This window comes from Hetaerina americana, unplaced genomic scaffold (genome assembly GCF_022747635.1).
Source record: "Hetaerina americana unplaced genomic scaffold, ioHetAmer1.1.p SCAF_53, whole genome shotgun sequence".
NCBI lineage: Eukaryota > Metazoa > Arthropoda > Insecta > Odonata > Calopterygidae > Hetaerina > Hetaerina americana.
Window position 1 is genome coordinate 21,799 of NW_027287128.1, and position 23,427 is coordinate 45,225.

The window sequence follows — 23,427 nt, forward strand, 5'->3', positions numbered from 1 at the left end:
CTAGTTGTTATCCTCCTATTTTAATGTTTAGATTAGCCTTTCTCTTTCCGGAAAACCTCATAACCTTTATTTTATTCACATTTATTCTCATTCCATATCTAGTATGCTGAATTTAGAATTCATTCAGCAATGCCTGGTTGGCTGGCAAACTGAAGCTTGATCAGCAGCAAATATATCTGATTTTACGAATTACCCGCAGAATTTTATTTCTCTCTCCAGTTTTTCCCATGCCTCTTTGATAATTTCCTCCACATATACTATATTGAAAAGGGCCGGTGGTGATGGGCAACTCTATCTAGCTCCTCTACCTAACACTGTCCATCCGACACTCGCAACTGAGCAGTCTGAGACAAGTACAGGTCGCGGATTAGTCCTGATTGTTTTTTATGCTACACTCTATTACTGCAGTGGCTCCATTACTGTAGTGGCATCAATTTTTTCTCTACAATTCCTAAACTCAAACTTCTACATGCCATTTCCTAACCGACAGTGTTTCTTTGAAACAGTTACTACACTTCATAACAACTAAATTGTGATTAGAGTCCACATCCGCTCCCGGGAAACAGCTTGAATTTATTACGCCTCTCCTAAATCTGTGCCCAATCAAAATATAATCAAACTGATACTTTCCTTAGTCATTTGTGAGTTTCCATACATACCAACGCCTTTTGTGGTATCCAAACCAAGTGTAGGTAATGATTAACTACTATCTCCTGCAGAACTCAATTGCTGTCTTCCCAAGGTCATTCCTCGTACCTAAACCGTGATCCCCCACCTCATGACCACGTCTTCCTTCACCTACCGTCACATTCCAATTTCCCATCACTATCAAATGGTTCCCTGCAGGAACACATTCTATTATATCCTATAACTGATCGAATAGCCTATTTGACATACTCCTCCCTATAAATACTCGGTGGAGTGTATACCTGAACCGTGGCAGAGTTCGTCGGTTCTGCTTTTACCTCGACTTGTAACATTCTATCCGTTGCTTGCTCTATGTTTACTACGTTTCTTCTTGCATTCTTATTCAATATTATGGCAACCCCTCGTTGGCTCTCGTCCCCGCCGCTCTATATTATTTTATGACTATCATTTCAGTTATCCCTTCTATCCTTCCATCTCACCTCGCACAGACCTAAAATATTTGTTTTTTCTCTTTCTATCTCTCGCTTAATATTCTCAAATTTCCCTGTCCTCAATGATTTTAAGGTAATCTACCGGTTAAGGTAGGTTTTTGTATGGACACAACTACCAAACAAACATTTTATTACTCCTACAAAACACAAAAATCCATCATCCTACTCTATATCAGGTCCCTCTTCATCTCTGAGTACCTTCTTCCTCCCTTCACCCCGTCCAACATCCCCATTCAACAGTCTTTACAGTTCTCTCCCGCTGCCGGTCAATACCCCACTTCATCCACTTTTCCTGCCTCCATAGGATTTCTCCCAACAAACCCCTTTCTTCGCCCACTCTACCAAGTACTTCCTCATTTGTTTTCTTCTCTGTCCATTTCACCTTCTCCATTCTTCTTCACACCCACATTTCAAAAGCCTCCAATCTACGTCTATCCTCCTGCTGCAATGACCACGTTTCCGCACCGTACATAGCTACGCTCCATATCAAAGTTTTTACGAGTCTTTTCTTACCGTCCTTACTCAACGTCCCTGTCATCAACTCCCTCCTCCTTGTGAAAGCCTCTTTGCCTAGCGCAATTCTTCTCCTTACGTCCCTGCTACTTCGATAGTGTTGGTCCAAAACACTTCCGAGATACGCAAACTGTTCTACCTGCTCTAGGTTTTGGCCTGCTATTTTAATAGTTCGCTTAGCCTTTTTCTTTCAAGAAAATCGCAAAACCTTTGTTTTATTAATATTGATACTCATTGCATATCTATCGCACTGAGTTTTCAATTCACTCTGCAATGCTTGAAACATCTTGGCTGACTGACAAATTAGAGCTTGGTCATCAGCAGACTTAACAGATTTTACGTAGTCCTCTACGAATTTTATTCCTACCTCAAGTTCTTCCCATGCCTCTTTGATCATTTCCTCTGCATTCAGGTTGAACATCTAACCCCTTCTAACCTTCCCACTATTCTTGTGTTTTTTCTTTTCCATATGTTTTAATCCGTTTTTCCTATCCCTATATCCAGGTCAGGATGCACTTGATCAGGAGGTTTTCACCAGAAGGTAAGCCTACATTATGAACTTCTCTTCAGAGAGTCATTGGGAATATCTGGCTTTTCCCGTGGTATATTTCGTCCTTTTTTTTAATTGTAAATATGCTAACATAGGACGTTCCACATTATAGCTTTACTACTACGTTTTTGTTATTTAATTTGAGCAATAAATTAATTGGATTTTTTTAAACGCATAAGGAAAATAACTATTTCCCTTCGTTTGTAATAACCGCAAATATGAAGTTAATACCGTGTTATTTCCGGCTGAATGAATGTTAGTGGTGCGTTTAGTATGTTCCTGAAAATATTTTTTTATACGGTTCATTAAGTAGAATCTTCCGCAATTAACTGTAGGAAGTGAAATTGGACACACCAGAAGTATTTAAGTATCAGCGAAAGTATTCTGACGAGTATTTTTTCATAAGGTTGAAACATACATTAGACAAATAGAAGAAAATAGGCGAAAAATGAGCTGGTTATAGCAGAATGTGGAATACATTCGCCGGTGATTGAGTGTTACGTACATGCACTTCCCGTTTAGTCTTGTAAAGGGAATCAAGCCATGTCTACATCCAATTATGAAACATGAAATGAGTGTGTGCCTATGCTTTGAGAGGGAAGGGAGAACCAAGAAAGTATTAAGCAAATGCAGGAAAAGGCAAAAAAAGCTATTTGAAAACTTGAAATTAAATGAGGATGTACACGTATGAAGCTTTGAGTGAACCTTATGATAAATAAATATGGAAGGAAAGGACAGAATGGAAAATATTAATGTTAGAGAGTAAGTTTCCTGGTGCTCTAAAATTAATGGTAATTTTGACTCTTTTACCCTCTTTGAAGGAAATACATGTAGTTAGGTCGTTAGTCTGATCAAAGAGTGTACGGTTTTGTTTTCAAAAGGAAGGTTTGAAAAATAAGGCATATTTGAAAATAGCTCGGAATTTCCCTGGGTCTGAAAACATATTTTTTACCTCCTTATCGACTTCCCTTTCCCTCTTGGTAATTTATTTTCGTCACCTAAATCTTGATATCATTTCATTTTGTTAGTTCCTTAACTTTATCAAAATTGGGGTGAGGAGAACACATGAGGAAAGATAGGCAATGAACAATATAAATGTAATAAAGAATATCCTATTCCTTTTCTTTTTTCCTCCATTTGCCTCTCATTTTAAGAGAAACGAACGACCCACAATCTTTTGGCATTGGTTGGCCTAAGGCAATCATTTCAATTCATCCAATTTTATGCTTTTTCTCACGTTTCACTTCCGTGTTGGCTTTTTGCCCCATCTAGATCCATTTTTTCCCTCAACTCTTTCCACAAATCCATCCCCTCCGTCTTTATCCTTTCCACCTCTCTTCCTTTCCATTCATTCAGTTCAGCCTTTCACCGTATTTTTCTTTATATCAAATAGAAGATTTCTGCACGATATCTTACTTCTCTTTAAACTCACTTGAAAAGTTTGAGCCGAATCCGTTCCTACTCTGTCTAAAAAGTTCTTGTTCCAATATATGGGTTACCAATGCATTTTCTAACGGATCCTTTCAATCCAAAGGTAACTTTTATTGAAACTTATATCCTCATCAGTGGAAATAGCATTTTTAACCCAAAAGAGAACGACAACAGGGAATCCACATCATATAAACCCAAAAACTGGCGTGAAATAATCCTCAAGGAATATAACAGAGGGTTACAGCAAACAATAAGTTACAGTCTGTACAGTTCTAAGGAATATGGTAATATTAGCCGAAGAAAATGAATAGATCATTGAAAGATTTATGGGTAAAAGTTATGCTAATTAAAAAATGGTTAAACGTATTCATATAAATTTATTTTAAATATGAATAGTAAATTCAATTATTCAATTAACATCGTAATCTTGAATATCTCTAATGATCGCTCAATTTTTGAACAGCCAAAAATATTTAAACTTGTGATTGGATCAAAAATGTCGTCCCAAAAGTATAACACAGTATGGTAAATTATAAGGTAATTACTATAAAGAGTTGATGGCTCTGAAACTTTGTAAAACGCGGATTATAATTTTATCGTGTTAATAAATGTTAAATAGCTTCTTCATTATTTCAAATGAGTCATTAAATTTTCCCCAGTTTACAGGTATGTAAGCCTTTTCAATGTCATAAAATAGTCAGTTCTAACATTGGCAAAATGTCACGATATTTTTTGTACACTATTTAATTCGTAATTGTATTTAAATTTTATTTAGTCAATCAATTACATTTTCAATATTAAATGTATATAACTATTATTTCTGCTATTTTTTTATTTCTTTGCAACTCATTTTAACGGCATATCATTAAAAGGCTTTTTTTCCTTAGGTCTTTTAAGCGAAGTCTAATTTAATTGAAGAAACCCTCTCAGTACCACTCGCTTTACTGATTTACTCGTACTTCTACCAGTTATCACATGCTGTTTTGACAAACGTATACTTGAAAAATTTGCTTTAACTATGTATTTATAAGTAACCCATGCTTTAGCTAAAATTAATCGAAATACCTCATTACCTATTTATTAATAAAAATATATCTATTCTACGATAATTATGGTTTGCAAACAGGAAGAGAACAGAAATGTAACTCATTGCAAAATAATTTAACTTTAAAGTTCTTAACGAGTGCATTTTAATTTGTATTGAATGATGAGCTAATATTGACGAATACTGAGTCAAAGTTTCAGTGAAATAATAAATTTTTCTTGTTTTCCTTAAATTCATTCGAAAATTTTGTTTACCTCGTTTCACTGCAACACCTTTATCCGGAATCTTTTGGCAGGAAACTTTGTTTTCGCTGATTTCCATAAAATAACAAAAATTTTAATCGCTTTGAGGGAACAAAGCACGAAGCAGTGAGTAGCCGGTGCGAACTCGGGGAACGTTCATTACCGCCAACTAAATTCCTTGCTGCGGCTTCGGTTAACGTTCTCGACCTCAGTAAAATTTCTCTTCTGTAGCTACGTATATTACTGCTCTGGTATTAATCGTCACGCAAATATATCAATTATCACTGTTTTATTCTTTATTATTAAATTAATGTATCCATTCAAAAAAATAATAATTCCACATTTTATTCCATTTAAAAAAAGGGTCTATGTTTCTCCTCCCTTTGTAAATGGTTCTAAAAATCAGGATACAGGGTTTCCAAGTTTTCCAAGGAGCTTTGGCTGTGTATCATTATCACATACGAAAGATATGAGCTCTAGTTAATGATCAGAAGCGTCATATTTTTGGCATAGTTGGCAAAATATGTTTCAGAAAACCGAAAAATTGGATTAATAATTGATTTTAATCAACAGATTACAGTTTAGAAGCCGTTCATTACCATCCACGGTAGCAATCTTTAACTTTGGTCTGATGGATGAGGTACAACTTCGAGCTAAACATTATTTGTAAAAGCCATGCATTACGGTGACGGACCATATCCTTTCCTTGGGTCGTCTTCAATTTCCAAGGAAGAACTGGCTCCACCAGAAAAGTTACACCAGTAACCTATGTTCATAGGAGTCACCCGGATCAGAGCCTAGACCATCCTGTTTGTAGGAAAACGATTCACTAACTGTATCAGTAAAATCTACAAAAGTCAAAATAAGTGTTTTCGAGTTTCTGAACACTTGAGAACTAGCGAAAAGCCGTTTTCCGTAGAAGAATATTTTTTGGTAATTAACAGGCTCCGAATGAAACCAAACAAAGACTGTAATTTCATCTTTTTTGAGGGCATCCTGCTAAAAATTTGGGAGCGGGAATGCTACAATGAAGCAAAAATATACCATTCATTATAATAACTCGTATTCAAAGAAAGAGAAAAATTACTTAAACTCTCTTCTAAGAAGAAAAATGAAGTGCAATACCGTTTAGAGGGCTTTCTGTCAGTTGAGCATGGGTCAATGTCGGACTGGGAAACTCGATCTGGGTCGTTGGGATTGAAACGACTCGACGAACAAGCAATCCATTTCCCGTTAGTCAAGCTTAGTTTTACGTTATTTTCATTATGAAACCTCTTTCCTCCATTTATTGTTAATGGAAATCCGTTCTTATAATTAATTCCTACAAATATTCAATTGTTTGCTGGAAAAACACTGCTTGGCAAGGCATGAAAACTCATACGCATGCTCGGATTCAATCAATCAATTTCCTCAGGATTATTTTTTCGTATAATCTTTTGTAAATATTTAATTGGAATTACTTGCCACAACGGATGCTTTTTTGCCGTTTTGAAAAAATTATTAATAACTTTTTATTTTTTCAAACCTTTTTCTCATTGCTGAACAGAGACATGAACAATTGTTTCGAGCTTTTACGTTGTGGCAGGTCTTATTTCACAAATCATGTTGGATTCTGGAAATATTTGAGTCTAAATGTAAGTAATGACACAGATGCGTTTGGTCAATCCTCGAAATGAGAAAAATTATTTCGTTTGATGTTCTGTATTTTAATATTAATATTTCAAGAATTTACAGGTTTTCAATGAAAAGTCGTCACTTTTATTTTCTCAAATTAACCTGTTAGTTGCCTCTTCGTTGGAGACAGTCGACCGTGTGGCGATTCAATTTCTAGACGCTTGCCTAACAGAATCTTTGAAAGGCTGCCCGACAAGCGGAAAATGATGTTACACAGTTGTTTTCCTGCTTTCCCCTCTGTGTCTCCCTTAATTTTTTTGCTTTCTTGGCTGCTGAAATATTCCACTCCAGTCGCAGTCCTCTCTTTGATCTCTAAATAGATTAGTGGACTCGCTGGACGAATGCAAAACGGGATAAATAACACGGTGCTTGTGAGGAATACTTTGTTTTAAAATAATTTTTTCCTTAAATGATAAAAACTTCTTTTCCTCACGCAATTAAGTACCAACTAATTTGCTACCCCAAATTCTTTGGAAAGTGTTTCAGACAATCTAATTTTCGCTCTATTTCTTTTGGCATTTTGCCGCGCATATTATTTTCCCGGGCCATTGCTACAGCTGAAAAATTTCTTTTGGAAACGATTATTTTCCAGAATACTAGTCGTTTTTTCATTTTTCATAGGTGAGCGAGGAAAATTGCACAAAAGGTGCACGAAAAAATTGTTTGCCATTTTAAAGTAAAGAATAAATTTTATAAAATTGAAAATTTAATTACAGTTCACATTCCATTCAAAGTATAAATCAAATTTGCACGCTGAGAAATTATTTTTTTAGAGGGTACCTAAGTAAATTAGAACAAGTGGGAAAAAATAAATAAAAGAAAACCAGACTATATTCCTTTGTATTAAATTAATGAACTCAAATGTTGAACTCGTGTACCATTACAATAAAATAGATTACAAAGTTTTGGAAGAATAAGTAGATGTCTCAAAATTCGCTCGGCATTCAAGTTTACATCTTACTACGTTATTCCTCAGATGAGCACGTTATTCGAACTTGTAAAACGCGTCCCTTTTAATTTACGGGTATATGAGCAAGCTTTTACCCTCATTTTTTACGCGTCACCAGGCAGTCCTTCGAATTTCTGGATGTTATCTTCCAGCATTTCTAACCTTCCGTAAAATTTCTGTAGCAACCTCGAACTACCACTGCCTCTTCCCAAGCCATATAATCAGCCAAGCGCGACGTGGATTGGGCATCACTTGAATTTCTTTTTTATATATTTTTTACTTTTAAGAATGGAAGTAGAAATAATTATAAATTTTTAAAAGTTTTTATGCGAATTTTCGAGGATGAAATGATATTTTGATAGTGGTATTATTTCAATCTATGTCCAAAATCTCAAGTAATAATGATAAATTCATCTTTTCTCAAAATGTAACAGTTAATAGTATTATAGTTAAATGTAATTCTTATGTATTGATCTGTTATTCTCCTATGATATACTAACTAACGACGATATTAATTTTTTGATTATTCGATCTCCCACTTTCCTGTATTTGTGTTGTCTTTCGATTAACCCACAGAGTTTCAAACCCTACTGCATATAAGCCAGGTATAGAAGCTATAAGTAGTCAAAACTGTATTGTTACGCAGAACCAACGGAAGGGGTAAATGCGTTTCAGAAAGGACAATGTTGTTTCAAAGCAGGAAGGTTTTCAATTTGAGCATTACATATCATACTTATTAATTTAAGGGACCTGCATTGGTACCTCAATGCCAATTACCAACGCTGGACCAATTGTAGAAATCAAAATCGAAGAGAAAAAGGTGTTCGGAAGGAAATTTCACATCTTACTGACGAAATTAATGAATGTTAATGTATAGAAGAAATTGGACAAAATGAATTGCAAAATTCGGCCAAATTGTAAAACTTTAGAGTTATTAGCATCCCATCCCTGAGATTTTTAGTCCCAGAAATCCGTGGATTTAATTGTTGCTCAACGGAGTTTTATGTGAAACTTATTTAGTGGTAGCTAAATATCTACATCTACATCATATTTTACCCGCCACCAAGGGGAAGTGCCGGGTATATAAAATTGTGACCATTGAGGAAATTTTTTTACACAATGCTAATTATGTACTATCGTATTTTACGAGAAAGACTAATGAATTAGTTAGTAATTCCATCGTCTAATTTATTACCACCCTCGCAGAGGGGATAATCTTACTCCTATTCATGAGAAACCATGCCTTCTGAAAGTGACTGAATAAACATGCATGCCTAAAATGACCTCGATTTTTCTCACATAAATGTAACTCCCTTCGGTTTTCAACTTGTACCACAGCTACGCCTGGAAAAATTGGGACAATATAAAATTATAATGAAGCAATTCCATGAAGGGGAACTGAAACTATGGAATAGCTAAATATACGCACATGCGACCGAAGGCGAAACAACGTGATGTATTTAGAAATAGTTGCATCAACCTGATTGGATCCCATAAGATATATTTCCTTTAATGCGGGGTTGAATTATGCCCATAGGTGACTTGATAATGCCAATTTTTCCTGGGTTACACATGAGTGGTTGGTTCCCTCACCAAAGATCATTTGGAAGAAGCTGTTTAAAACATTATATTTTTCAAAATGTGTGACTGTTATACTGTCATTGAAATCATTAGCTCGTTCATCGGTTAAATATTTTCTTTGTGTTTTCTCTCGGAGACTGAAAGGCCTTCTGATTGCCTTTGAGTTGTAGTACGTAGAGTTATTCGAGTTGTATTATCCTTCTTTAAAAGGTGTCAGGCAGGTCTCATGAGTTTTCTTATTTTGTCAACAATTTGAGTATTAGGACTGAGTTTTAGCTTTTGGTAAACTTTCGCCTGGCATGAGTAATTGAATGCGAATGTATAAGTGTATTGGAACATTATCCATTGTTTTATAAACGTTCTCCTGAGTTCACCAACAAAAAAACTGAATTTTTAATTTTTCGCTTTTTGCTTCCTATTACTATTATTTAATGGCTTCCAAATACTGTCAGCGTATGTATAATGTGTTTGAAATTTTTTGATTTTATTGTATTCCGCAGACCTCTTTCATCTGCTCGTTCCAGCATTGCACGCTACCATAATAATCCTTTTCATTTTCACTTTTCTATGGACCCACCTCTGTATTAAATAGGTGTTGGAAAGTGAACAAAACGTACAGGTTTTATTAAACATACCCTAGAGTCCAAGTATATACAATATTTTTTCTTCCTATATAGGAGTACTTTTCTCGGAATATTCTGCTTAGCATTTACCCATCGCTAATCCTACCTCGTTTGATGAAGGTAAAGCTCATCTACTGCTAAGTCGAAGGGCGGGTTAAGTCCGCAGAATAAGCCGGTCAGTTCCCTTCTCTTGTGCCGTTCATGGTTTCTCAGTGGGATCTGGTATCCTAAATATCGAACAGCTTGAGTGAAACTGAGGGTGCCTTAAGGTTTCCCCGGGAATCAAACCCGGGTCGTTCGATTTAAAGTCCAACGCTCTACTCACTGCACTACCATGTTCCACATGCCTCCGATGTAGCAATAACATTTTTCACTTCTTCAGACACATCCTTCCAAATTTTTATTTAAAAATTGTCTTTCTTCTTTCGGCTACAGGCCATTATCTTTGTTTATACATTTGCTTGTTTTATAATTTTGCTTTTTTATTCCCTTCTCCAAACAAGTTGATGTTTTCGCCGGGTCTTCTTTCGTCTCGGACAGTATTGCAAAGTCTTCCGAAAGCACAGCATGTTTATCCTTGCTCCATGTCCTTACACCGGTTTTTATCTTTTCCTTTATCCCGCGTATTTCCTTCTCAGTGCATACATAAGGGATCAGGGTATGTATCCCTGGCCTGCATAATAAGCATCCTTTTCTTACTCCTACCCTTACTTTAGTTTCTTCTCTGCTTTCACCACATCTGACCCCTGAAATCATTTCTCCATATCTAGATGAATTCAGTAATATAATCAAGATTAGAGATCAGTTTATGCCTTAAAATAGGTTTTTTCAAAGAAATGCCGAGCGACTCTTGAATGTTTTCAGAAAGTTTTCTTAATAAGTGGCCAAACCTCATATTTGGATGGAACCGATGTGTGGTCTATTTATGTACTCACAGATATCTTGCTGTAACTCAGAAAAATAACGTTCTTTTAAAAAAATAAATCTTGCTTCACTTTCGACTTGCAGATAGATCTCTGCTTTCCCACTTAGTAGTTCTCAAAATTCGGTTTCGCCGACATTAATGTCTGAGATGTTTCAAAATAAACTCTTATCATGGAAATTCATTCATATGAGTTATATATATTTATTATATTATATAATATGTATTATAAAATATTATTTTTGTTTAAGGCAACGTGTGGTTTCCTCCATTTCTTTTCAATCAGTTGCAGATGTTATTCCTAGGTGGCCTTTGTGCAATAAACTTCCTCTCCTGGTGATTCGTGGAAGACGCAAGCTTTCTTTTATAGAGCGAAGTTCTTTCATGGATCCCTTTTGGCCATAGACTAGCTAGGTAACTAAATTGTGATATTATATTTTTAAATTAAGTATCTGCTCAAAAATCATCATATTACCCCTTGGTATAATGAAATGGCCAAATATTCCTGTTACATTTCAGGTTTTATTTAAAAGGTATTATTAATTAAAAGCTGTCATGAAAATTATTTTATCAAGAAGAATATTTTCTTTCTCACTAACTTGAATGATTAATTTTCCTTCCATGAGTTTTTTTGCATCATGTTTTCTTCCGCTTAATACCAAAATTAGCCCATATTTTTCTGAATTCAATTCCTCGTCGTGGATACTATCTCGTAAAAGAATGCATGATTTCGAGAAAATAAGGTATTTAAAGAATTTTACTTTCGGTTTTGAAATCCCACTATTATGAACATGCCACCTTTCTAATTAAATATTAATCTTAAATATTAAAATTCCTATTGGATAAATTAAACGAGGAAGACGAATATTCCCAGAAGATACCCAAATCATTCTTTCTTGTTTGATTTTGTAGACTATATAGTTTATTGACGAGATGTGAGCTCATCAATTTTTCACGCACCACTATAGGAATACAGGAACGGTAATGGCACATGGGCATGGGATGGAGCACAGTTATGTCTGACGGTTGACATGTAACATTTACTGTTGCAATGTTTTTGTTATATTAGGATTATAATTCTAAGTTGTGACGATCCGTAACAATATTTTATGTGTAGCAGATAACACAAAAACGGTAAAGTGAGCTAGGGAATATCGATGTAATATGATCTAATAGAATAAGTAGGTGTCTGAAATATAATGTATTAATCCTAATGATCAAAAAACAAAAAGCCATATCTGTTGACGAATAACTTGATGATATTATATAAAATCTATGTACATAAATACGAGTACTCCTAGTGAGCATTGTTGTGTAAATGTTTAGTTGGTATTTTTTACACCTTTGGTTTGTAAATCATATTGAAATTACTGTTGTTTCATTTAACAAGAAGCCTATATGTCCAATTTATGGCGTATTTTGACAACTGCCTGCTTGATGGCACAAAATAAGGAAGCGACTTCGTGAATGTTGATGAATGGTGACGTAGGTATATATTTATTTAGAACACTACCATGATATGTGCCTCTAGGCTAGGTCTCATTCTTGAAATTATTTTACCATTCGGGGACAAATCGATTAGTTCTGTCAATGTTTATTTTACGTGAATCAAGCCTGTGGTGAATGTACAAGATATTGAACGGGGAAAAAAACTATTAAAGTAATTAAAACATGGGTGATGGGTGGACACGGAGCAGCGGAACGTGGTTCAGTCCTACTCGGTGTCGGAGATGGAAATGTGGGTTTCGTAATGGGAAATGCCGTCTGAAGCTAGCACAGCGCACACAGCCATATGAAACAGTATCAATTCGGGATACACTCTTAGACCATCAATACATAATGCTAAGAAAATTTCTCTTGAAATGTTTAGAGATACTTGTCTAGTTTTATATCCATTTTCCTAAATATTTATGAACTACGTTTTTACATTCTAATATTAAACCTTTGTTTATGCCAAATCATTATTTAACAGGCCCCATAAAATCATAAGGAAGGGTCGCGATCTCAAGGAGAAGATGTGCACTTTATCTCCAGTTTTATGCCATGAGAATCAAGAGGGTAAGAACTCTTGAAGATTTCTCATTGTAATTCTCCGGGAAAGAGTTTTGAAGGGCCAGAAATGTAAAGAATACTCAAGTCAAGGAATAAAAAATGTTCCTATTCATGGATTTGCGAAGGAAGGAGCTATGAGGTGAAGCACGAATAGTGGCCTCCCGTTGTTTACGCATTGCATATCTAATAAGCAGAAAGACATGTCTCGAAATTTTTTTACGCATTCAGTAACCCATATTCAGTGATAAGTTTTCAGATAAGCCGTGCTGGAAAACTTAAATTACCACTACGAACGGAACTACAGGCACCGTTTGCTTGTTAAAGATGAGGTATCTTTCTTTGATGAGTACTTTTTACTTTTAAATTGAGAATGAGCGCCCTGAGCACTTTTTCGTATGTGTTCCCCTTTAAGAACATGCAATTATATGTAAATTAAAATACGGAATCGGAATATAAACTAAATAGTTGGGCAATCCTGTATGTCTGTGTGTATACATTACTGTTGGTGGTTGGTTTGATAAATAAGGAACCATCAAATGAACTAAATGAGATCTTTACCTGAAAACCTGATTGATAAACTCCCGTATACCATGTCGATGAATGTTCTCGAAAAAATTGAGTTTATTGCTAGGGTGTGGGTAGCACAAAAAAATAAATAGAGTAATTAATAAACATTTACACTGATTTAACCTTCTTAATTTCCCAGTCATTTGTATCCATTTACTGTAACCTGATAGAGTAATAATACACAATTTTTTGCATTCAGAAATCAAGAATGCAATTAATTTTTAATTCAAAACAGTGAAATTTTAGCCTGCAAATTACATCCATCGTTTTCCAACGTGTTGCGCATTCGTGCGTAAAAGCCCTTTCTGTGGCATTTCCTGGAGTTTATCTAGCTCGTTAATTTTATTGCAAATTTTTACATTTACTGCTTCCGACCACGGGGGCTTTTAATGACTTTTAAATAATGTCTTTGTAGGGATTTGAACGTTACCCCTTCCACTATTATGACTCATAAAGTTTAAAATGCACATTGTTTCCTTACAGTCATTGACTAATTAGTGAGGCGAACGAGAGAAATTTACATTTGCTCACGCGTATAGCTTTAACCACATAGACCAAATTACTCTGCAAGTCGTATCCCTTAAAAAGAAGCTTCGAACGTCTGAATCCAACAGTTTCATTTCCTGAAGCGATAGCACGGTTTTATATCCAACAACCAGCAGTCTTCTTGTCGAGGACCCCATCAGAGTGATTCAACCTCTGCTTCATAAACTTCCCTTCCTCAAATGCCCTCGCATTCATTAGTGACCACTTCGCAAAACCCTTTTAATGCCACCCGCATAATTCATCTTCTATTGTAGTCCCCTCGCTTTTCTCTTTTCAGCTCGTTAATCAAGTCCGGAAACCTTACAAACTCCATTTTACGACGGTTTACCATCTTAAATTAAGTTTTACGTAAGACTCTTTATCTCGCTTGATTTTTATGTCCCAACCACTTGGCTCCATATGTTTCGCGCCGGGAACGAAAACGCTCACTTTGTATTTTCTCCAAATATATTCTTTAAAGAAATATTGAAATTGTGAGTATTGCCTTGAGTGGAAGGTTTAAGGATTTATTAGATATGAGCTTAATCGATGGGAATCAAAGCGATAAATGATATCTACTTTGTATCAATGTTTAATAAATTCAAAATTTTAATTTAATGCCGATAATAAGCCGGAGCATCATTATAAGATTCTAAATTGCATTTCTTTCTGTGGAGAAGATGCTGATTGTTAAATGACCCTCTTTTAGGTCATGACTAACGATCACATACACAAAGGTGTAGATATTATCCGTTTATTGCACTTCACATCAATGCATTACCTACATAACTCTTCAATTCTATTGAGTGTAATTTTCTGACTCGTAGAAGAAAGAGGTGTGCGGTTAACTATGTTAACTGGCTTGCGAATATGCTAAAGGCTAAATTTTCCACTCTGACTCAATATTTCAAAAAAGTTAAACAACTAATGACGTTTATGAAGAAAGCTATGAATAATTTTACAAAATGTTTATCAATTAATAGCAAATATTTGCTACCACTGGCGATTAGATGGTAGATATATGGAAAATTCCATCCAAATTATTGTATTTTGTGTAAAATTATTTAGAATATTTTTTTCGAATTTATTGCGAGACTGCTATAAATCGTATTCCACTACATCTCAATATACCTTACAACAAGTATATTAGATTTGAACTTTTAGTGACATTGCTGGAGTTACTTTTTCCCTTAAGGCTCAGTTTAATTTTGTGTCTAGAACTTATGAGATGCGAAAAGTGTGTTAAAGTAGTCAATGAAATCTATGGACCGGACTTATGAGAGCCGGTATATCTGCGATATTGAACACTGTCAATGACAACACTGAATATCTCCATAACATTCAGAGCACCCAATCGATAGCGCATTGAGATTTAATCAAACGCAGCGTTTCTCAATTACACACTCCAGCTATTGAACATTTCTATCTCCGTTTATGAACTTCGTGTCTCACAATTCCACATATTTGCTAATAATGGACCTAAAAATGCGTCCAACGAAGATATTTCAAATAAGCTCGGTGACAGACAGTAAGTGAAACTCTGAAGTTTGCGTGGCTCTCCCTTGAAATTCAAAATCCCTTATTCCTTTGGCAATTTAAGTTCTAAATTGGTACCTGATGATTATTTCCTGATGATATCAGTAATTATATATGAGCATTAAACTTTTGAAAAATATTTTTAAATTTAGCCTCAAATAAAACCACAAATAAACAAATTAACTGTGTTTTCCACTATCTCACTATTTATGTCTCTATTACTTCTTCTTCTGAATGATAGCAGTGATTAAATGTCGTAGTTGGCATTTTGTTAAACTTTAAACCTGAAAAATTTACAAATACTGATGAAAAATGTTAATCATCATTTTGAATCATCGGATAATGCCCTTGCATGCCCTTGATTTAATCAAAATACCACGAAATAAATAATAATTCTTATGTAAATTATTGATTGGAATAAAAAAAACTGAAATCTTCAGCATCGCAAAAAAGGAAATGGAATCAATATAAAAAATGAGGGCAGATCAAATTTGAAAATTTGACACAATATGCCTCGTGGCGTATAAAGTAATTCATGCTTTATAATTTATATTATCGCTAAGATATACATTGTACAGATCTTATGAGCGAATTTTGATTTAGATGTTTTTAAATGTATTTATATTGCAGAAAAATTGATAAAAGGACATATCTCTAAATATCAATTGCAATAGTCAAAGTCAAAATTGATTTTTTCTCAATGACTTCTTGTATCAATTAATATGTCAAGTCCTTGACTTTTTTTATACTTTTGCTGAATTTTTACTTTTTTATAAATAATTTAGTTGATGCATTAAATCGTGGTTTAGATAGTTGTCGAAAATTTTATTAGATTCCAAAATCACTGGTTCTCAGTTGCTTACCGTTTAATGTTCTTTAAACATTTTGCTTTATTTCAAAAAATCCCTAATGTATAATATAAGGTAAATTGGATAAATTCTAAGTTTGTTTGAAGATGGTGATGATTTAATGATAATATTTTTTAAGCTTTTATTAATTTAAGATATCGGACTGTATTTGCTGCATCTTCTCTATTATCTTATCCGTTAGAGAGTGTGGGACCAAGCTATTTTCCAGCCCCAGGAAAATTCACTTTTTGTTTGGATTTTAGTAGCATAATGTAAAATAAAAGGAAATATACCTGTTTCGACGCTCCAAGTATTTATCTAAGCCTGGAGGCTTTTCTTGTTTTGATGATTAGAATTTTTCCAAATCTTCTTTACCCGGATATATATACTTCTTTCAATGGATTATTCAATAAATACTTTTATAACATTTACTATATGTGTCTAGTTATTGTTAGAATTTAAATGACCAGAGTAAATATTTAATACTAGAAATAAAAATGTTTCGTCATTACTTTGTTTTTTTTAATGGAAGTGTATTCACTCTTTGTTCAGCCGTCGTCCGAGAAGGTTGTATTTTGCCCTGCTAACCGACGTGCCCTTTTGGTTTAACGGGGCTCCCTAGCTGCCTTTGTGCTCTCCTCTGTGCCATCGTTCGGGTCCTTTACCCCGGTGGTCGCTGCCGCCACCCGACGGACCGCCCAGCTGAGCCGTTGGCGTGCACACCCTCTCCCCTCCCCGAGTCAAACCAGCGCGTCGCCTGGCTGGCAGTACTCCCTAGTGGCCGGTCGGACGTCTTCCTCTCCCCCTTCTATCCTTTCCCTGTTTCGCACAAGCCGTGTTTTCTCTTTCGATGTATTACCAATAGGCGATTGCCAATTCGTGGGCATCCTGCCGCCGGTCCCTACCCGCATACTCGGAGTTCGCGAGACTTGGCATTGGACTATGGCTTTACTAAATTGCGTCGTAGCACTATATATATATATATATTCTGAACCCCCGATATCACCCCAGCCTTCATATGTGCATCCACAGTGCAGCGCTTCAGACTCTGCAGTCGTGAAATGTGGTTTCTTCCCGTTCTTCACTCACTTCACCTCCCCAACCACCGCCTGTGCTTCCTCGGTGCTCAACTGTGGTAAACGGTGTGGATTCTTCGCTAACCGCGGTAAGAGCGGCGCTTACCGCACTCTCGCTGAGCGACCGCGATGCCTTTCTCATGGATATCCACGGATTCGCATTACGTCCGTGACGTCTTCGCCTTCCACTTGTGCGTCGGCATCTCGTGTTTCGACGTTTGGTACCCTTGGGTCCCATCGGAACTCCTCTACTTCAGCCACGACGCCTCCGCCGGATACAGCCGCCTCTTCCTAAGCATCCGGTCCGGCCTGCTTTCCTCCTTCTCCCCGCCCGGAGCCGATGAACATCGGCACCCTGACCGTTGATGCATCAGTGACCGAGGTGCCATCACCTGCGGTGAGTGTGTCTCATGATACCAGTCATTCTTCCAACGCGGTAACAAATTGTATGGGCAATGAGGGCCCCAATACACATGGCTCCAGGGGTCTTGATTCCGGTTATTTCCAGTTGGTGACGGGGAAACGCCACCGTCACATGGCTTCCGGCGCCATCTCGACCATTCCTATCCCCCTAGTGAATATTCACAACCGATACCCACTGATGTCCAATGCGGCCGCGCAGCCTCCCTCTGTACCAAGTGCCCAGATTCCGCCTCTGCATCCCCCGCGCCTGTCTTCTTCGGCCCCAGCTTCGCCTCCAGGTGTCGGCCAAGGCAAGGCGGATACCGCCTTTCCGCTTGGTAGACATGTCCAGGTGGTGGCAAATGCACGCGTGGATGACGCGGGCCTGTAACACTCCTTCGATTGCGTAATCCACCGGCGCCCATCCCACCGTTATTCGGTGTAGTAATACGGAATATTATCGGGCCGCCTCCTCCATTTTACGTGACTTAGAGGCGCCGTTTGTCAGCTACCAACTTGCAGGAAATCGGCGACGTGAATTCGCCCTCCCAGACGTCCTTCCACGCATTGCTGAATCGGAGATCCAGTCAAACCTGCATTCCCTTAGTTTTCCAGTGATATTGGTTCGCCGTATTACTTTCACGCGTCCTTCCACCATTGAGCGTGTCGCCGGCACTCGCGAAGTTCCCTGCTATATACGAGGGTCATCCGGAAAGTAGTACCCGTTCGTGCCGCATGAAGTGCTGACGACGCGAGTAGCCGCTGGACGAGGTCAGATAGCTTCAGTGGCTTGTCTGCCTTCTCTGAGCCAAGTTGCGTGACGCTAGCATTGCCTGTGTTGTTTCTGTGATTGTTTACAATGTTTAAAAAAATTGAGAACGCCGCCAGTTGTGAAGTGAGGGCAGTGATTAAATTCCTCAATGCAAGAAACGTTCGCCCATGTGATATTCATCGCCAATTAAAGGAGGTGTATGGAGACAATGTAATGGACGAGTCGTCTGTTCGGCGGTGGTGTCGCAACTTCAACATGGGGAGGGGGAACACACACGACGATGAGCGTTCGGAGAGACCGTCTGTCATTACAGACCAACTGGTGAGCTCAGTTGACGAATTCGCGAGGAACGATCGGCGCGTCACAATTGATGACATCTGTGAGCATTTTCCCAATGTTTCTCGAACAATTGTTCATGAAATTGTTAAACACCATCTGCATTATGCAAAAATTTGTGCAAGATGGGTCCCTCGCGTATCTCAATGAGCTGGCGGCGAAGGACTATGCAGCAGGAATACAGAAACTTGTCACACGTTATGACAAATGCCTTAATTTGCTTGGAGATTATGTTGAGAAGTAGTTTAAAGTATCCTCTTTCAAATAAAATTTTTTATGTTTGTTAATATTTACTTTTGTGTCTTTATTTCACGAACGGGTACTACTTTCCGGATGACCCTCGTAGTATGACCCACAGGTGCCACATCGTTGAGGACAACGATATTGACTGCGAGCGAAAAGTGAAGAGTCAGGCGTGATGTTGTGGAATCGAGACATAATAAAAACTCGTTGCAATTTTCCACAGTTAAAACTTTATTTCCGACCATGGTTTCGATACACTGTATCATCATCACCTGATGATGATACAGTGTATCGAAACCATGGTCGGAAATAAAGTTTTAACTGTGGAAAATTGCAACGAAGTTTTTATTATTGACTGCGAGGTTTTCCTCGCGATCACTTCTCTCCGGGGTCTCCGTGTATCCGCGACTTTAAGAAACCTAATGAATCTGTGCAATACCACCGATGCCAACGCATCGGTCACACCCAGAATCATTGCTTCCTTAGCCCGAATTGCGTCCGCTGCGGCGGTGAGCAACTCAGCAGCACGTGAACCAAACCTCGGGCCGAGCCCGCAAAATGCTTTCTGTGCAGCGACCTGCATCCGGCAAATTATCGGGGCTGCAAGGTACACAAGGAGGCAAATAGACTGTAGTTTGGTTGGAAAAAGGGCGTGGCATCTCGCTTTTCGCTGGCCGAAATCCCTTCCCCACTCTCCCGCACCTTTGCCACGGTAGTGAACTCACCAGCTGAGTTTCTCCCCTCCTACAGTCACCCTTTTCCAACCCCAGCCGTCCCTTACTTTGGCGCGCAACTCCCATCCACCTCCCCTCTCAGGCCCTCGGCCCACTCCATTCCAATCTCCTTCTGCGTACGCCCCGGAATTTTTGCAATGGTTTTTTTATATAATGGTGGAGATACAGAAGGCTCCTACCATCGAAGAAAAAATAATTTTTATCATTGAACAGCCTCTTCGCATGTACAAGCCCCTTGTATGTCTAATACAGCACCTACTTACACGAGTAACACCCTTTATGCCCTTGCATGGAACCGCCACGACATTGCATCCTAAAAAGAAGAAACGCCCCCAGCACCTCATTGAAGTCATACTTTTACAGAAATCATTGCTCAAACCCCACCTCTCATTCCATTCGCCTTATTACTTTACACACCGACTCGACCTGACATACATGGCGGAGGGGTTGCTGTTTTAGTTGACCGCGATCTTCCATATTCCCTTCTTGATGTTCCTATCCTTTCTTGCATCGAAGCTCTTGGTATTACAATCCATACCACACAGGGTGACCAGAAAATATTCTCAATCTAACAATGCATCGGCAAGGCGTAGTCTTTGACTAATAGAAATAAGAATAAGAATGGCTTGTTTACAGGAGATTAGAACGCACCACACACGACGTGGAATTGTTCCAAGACGAATACGAACGGTCGGACGCTACACTTCTTTCTTCCGCAAAAGTTTACATATATCCTTGCTTCTATTGGAGCCGAAGCACCGTCACCAGATTTCCTTCCTCGGCTTCAATTATAGACTTCGGTCTATCGGTAAACCTTCCCTTTGACCGGTCACCGAGAGTAGTGCACTCTTCTCCGACCATTATCTCTTCCTTTTCCAACTCCCCCTCTCTTCTTCACGGCTCCATCCCACTCCTATTCAGCCCTTCTACTGCTACCACTTTCCCGACTTCCTTTCCACCGTGCTTGCACTGGTCGCTCCTCTCCTTTACCCTCCTTCGCGGACCAAGACCGCCATGCCGCGGTCATTTCAGAAGCCTTTGCTGAGGCTAGGCGCCTGGTTAATTCGCTCCTTCCTCCCAAGAAAATGGAAATGAGATGCTCCCTCCCTCCTCACACTGTTGCTATGATTAAAGCACGCAATGCTGCCCGGCGGACTTAGCAAAGAGACCGTTTGATGTGGGACAAATCTAGATAAAGCTGCCTGACGGCCTTTAATAATTCTATTGCGGATTCTTCATCGCAGGAATGGATGCGCCACGTTGTTTCACTCTCATTCAAAGATAACTCTCTCTGGCGTACTTCTAAATCTCTTCGCCTCTATCCCAAGCGTGCCAATCCCCCCTCCAATATAATGATGTCTTAATCTTTGATCCTAGCCGCAAAGCGGAGATTCAAGCTGCTTACCTGAAGTCAATGATGGCCGCTGATTGCGCTCCCTCTCCTGTTGACCGTAAAATTCATAATCTCCTTGCCATCATTCCCGCGAATCCTCCTTCCCTTCCCTTGATTACGTCTAAGGCCGAAATTAAGGCTATTCTTGCCTCGCTCCCAAACCATAAGGCGCCAGGATTTGGTAATGTTTCAAATCGCGAGCTCAAGCTCGCCGCCTCTGTCCCCACTTTTCCTCTCATCCTTTCAGATTTAATTAACCATTGCTACCTCTCCTTCCATTTGCCACTGCCTTGGAAGTCAGGGAAAGGTATCCTCCTCACGAAGCCAGGGAAAGACGCCACCATCCTGGGAAATAGTCGTCCGGTTACACTACTTTCGAACGCCTCGAAAATTTTCGAATTGGTCGTTCTGGCCTTCCTTGAGCTTCACGCCATCAGACGAATTACCGCACACCTTGACAAACTGCACGAGTGGACACGGACCTGAAAATACGAATGAATCATGACAACAGCACACATATTCATTTTTCCTGCAGACGATAACGCGCACCCCACATCATTATTTTCTACCAGCAACACATTATACCGAGAGCTTTTTCTCACCGATTTCTTGGTTCCATTCTAGACTACCACCTCAATTTCCAGCCGCACCTCAACTTTTGCCGTCAGAAGTCAATGGTTGCAAGGAGCCGCCTCGCCTTCTTTCCACCGTAATTTCTCCTCTGGGTCAAGCCAACAGAAAGTGACTTTACAGGTTGATCATTCGCCCGTAGTGTCTGTATACTTTCCCCGTATTTGCTGTACGGTTAACGCTCTGGTGTCACCTTGAGACCACCCAAAATAAGGCTGTTCGGGCGCTACTCCGAGTGAGTTGATTCACTCGAATGGCTGACGCACGGGCGGTGCATGAACTCCCGTCCGTCGCGGAGTTTATTCGCCCACAAGTCGCGTCATTTCAATCACACCTCGCCCTGCAAATCCGCGTATTGTAACCATCTTGGACTGTAGATCCCGGAGAGAAACAAATGTATACACTGTCTAAAGAATAACTCGCCTATGAGTCTTCCCTAAGTCTTTTAATTTTAATTTTCTTCATAGCAATAAGCCGCTTCACAGCCCGACATGTCTCTTCCTCGTTATGTTATCTTGGTATAGTTTTACCCACTTCATGGTATTGCTACCACCATCTTCCCCTTGCCCAAGTGTAATTTCCCACAGAGGGCAATCGGCGATCCTTGCCTCCGTTTCTTTTTTTTCACCGCCCTATGCTCAGGGTGCGCCTGTGGACAGCTAGTGCTGCTCCTGACGTTATTTGTAATTGTTCGAGAATAGCCCTTCCCTGTCGGCTTTCTTTTCTTGTTAGGTTGAGATTTCACATGTTATTCCTGGTTTTAAGTTTCTCCTGCTCGCAAACCACACTTCCACTTCAGCCGTGCTTCTTTTTTTAATGCAATGCGTTTCTTACGGGAAATGACTGGCAGAGGTGAGACCACTCACCGGGACGGGTAATACTTGCCCGTTCGGGCAGTCAATGAATAATTTAGAGATGATGTCTTCCAATTCTTTTTTTGTTGTTTGAAAATTCATCTTCCCGCATCCCAATTACGTTCATACGTACATACATATATACGTACATAGGTTCATACATACCTGTACATGAATAGTAATCGTCCTCTGACTCTGTTTCATGAATCTTCGTTTTTCTGCTGCTTTCCTTCACCAAAAACCATCTAACATATAGTAATTTCTGTAAAATATGAAAATTTCCACATATAAATGACATTCTCACTATCCATATAAGCGTTAAATACGCAAAACAATATACTTTAATATTACATACACGCTGTTTCTCCTCAATTATTATTCGTAAAGCAGCGGGTAGTAAAAGTTATTCCAAAGCAATAATGTAAATATATGGTTACATAACTATATCACGTGTTATTAAATATAATGTCTACGAATAAAAAAGTAGTTTGGGTGCATTCAGAATAATTATCAAAATTAAGTTGTTTTCTTTAGAGACACTACTCCTGCAATGCTTTTATTTTCAGGAGGATTTTTCCGCGTGAAAGTTGTTTTTATCATGCATAAACTAAGAACCACGAACCCCATTCGAATGCAAAGAACCGCGAAGAACAGTCAACCTATGTCAAGCCGCAAGGGACGTTTTATGAACAGACCGAGGGAGAATCGGTGGCCTCTTGTTTGAGAGCTAAAGTTTCCATGAAAGGATTCGGAGATAGGGCATAATCCATGCTTTCTACTACTTTGACCT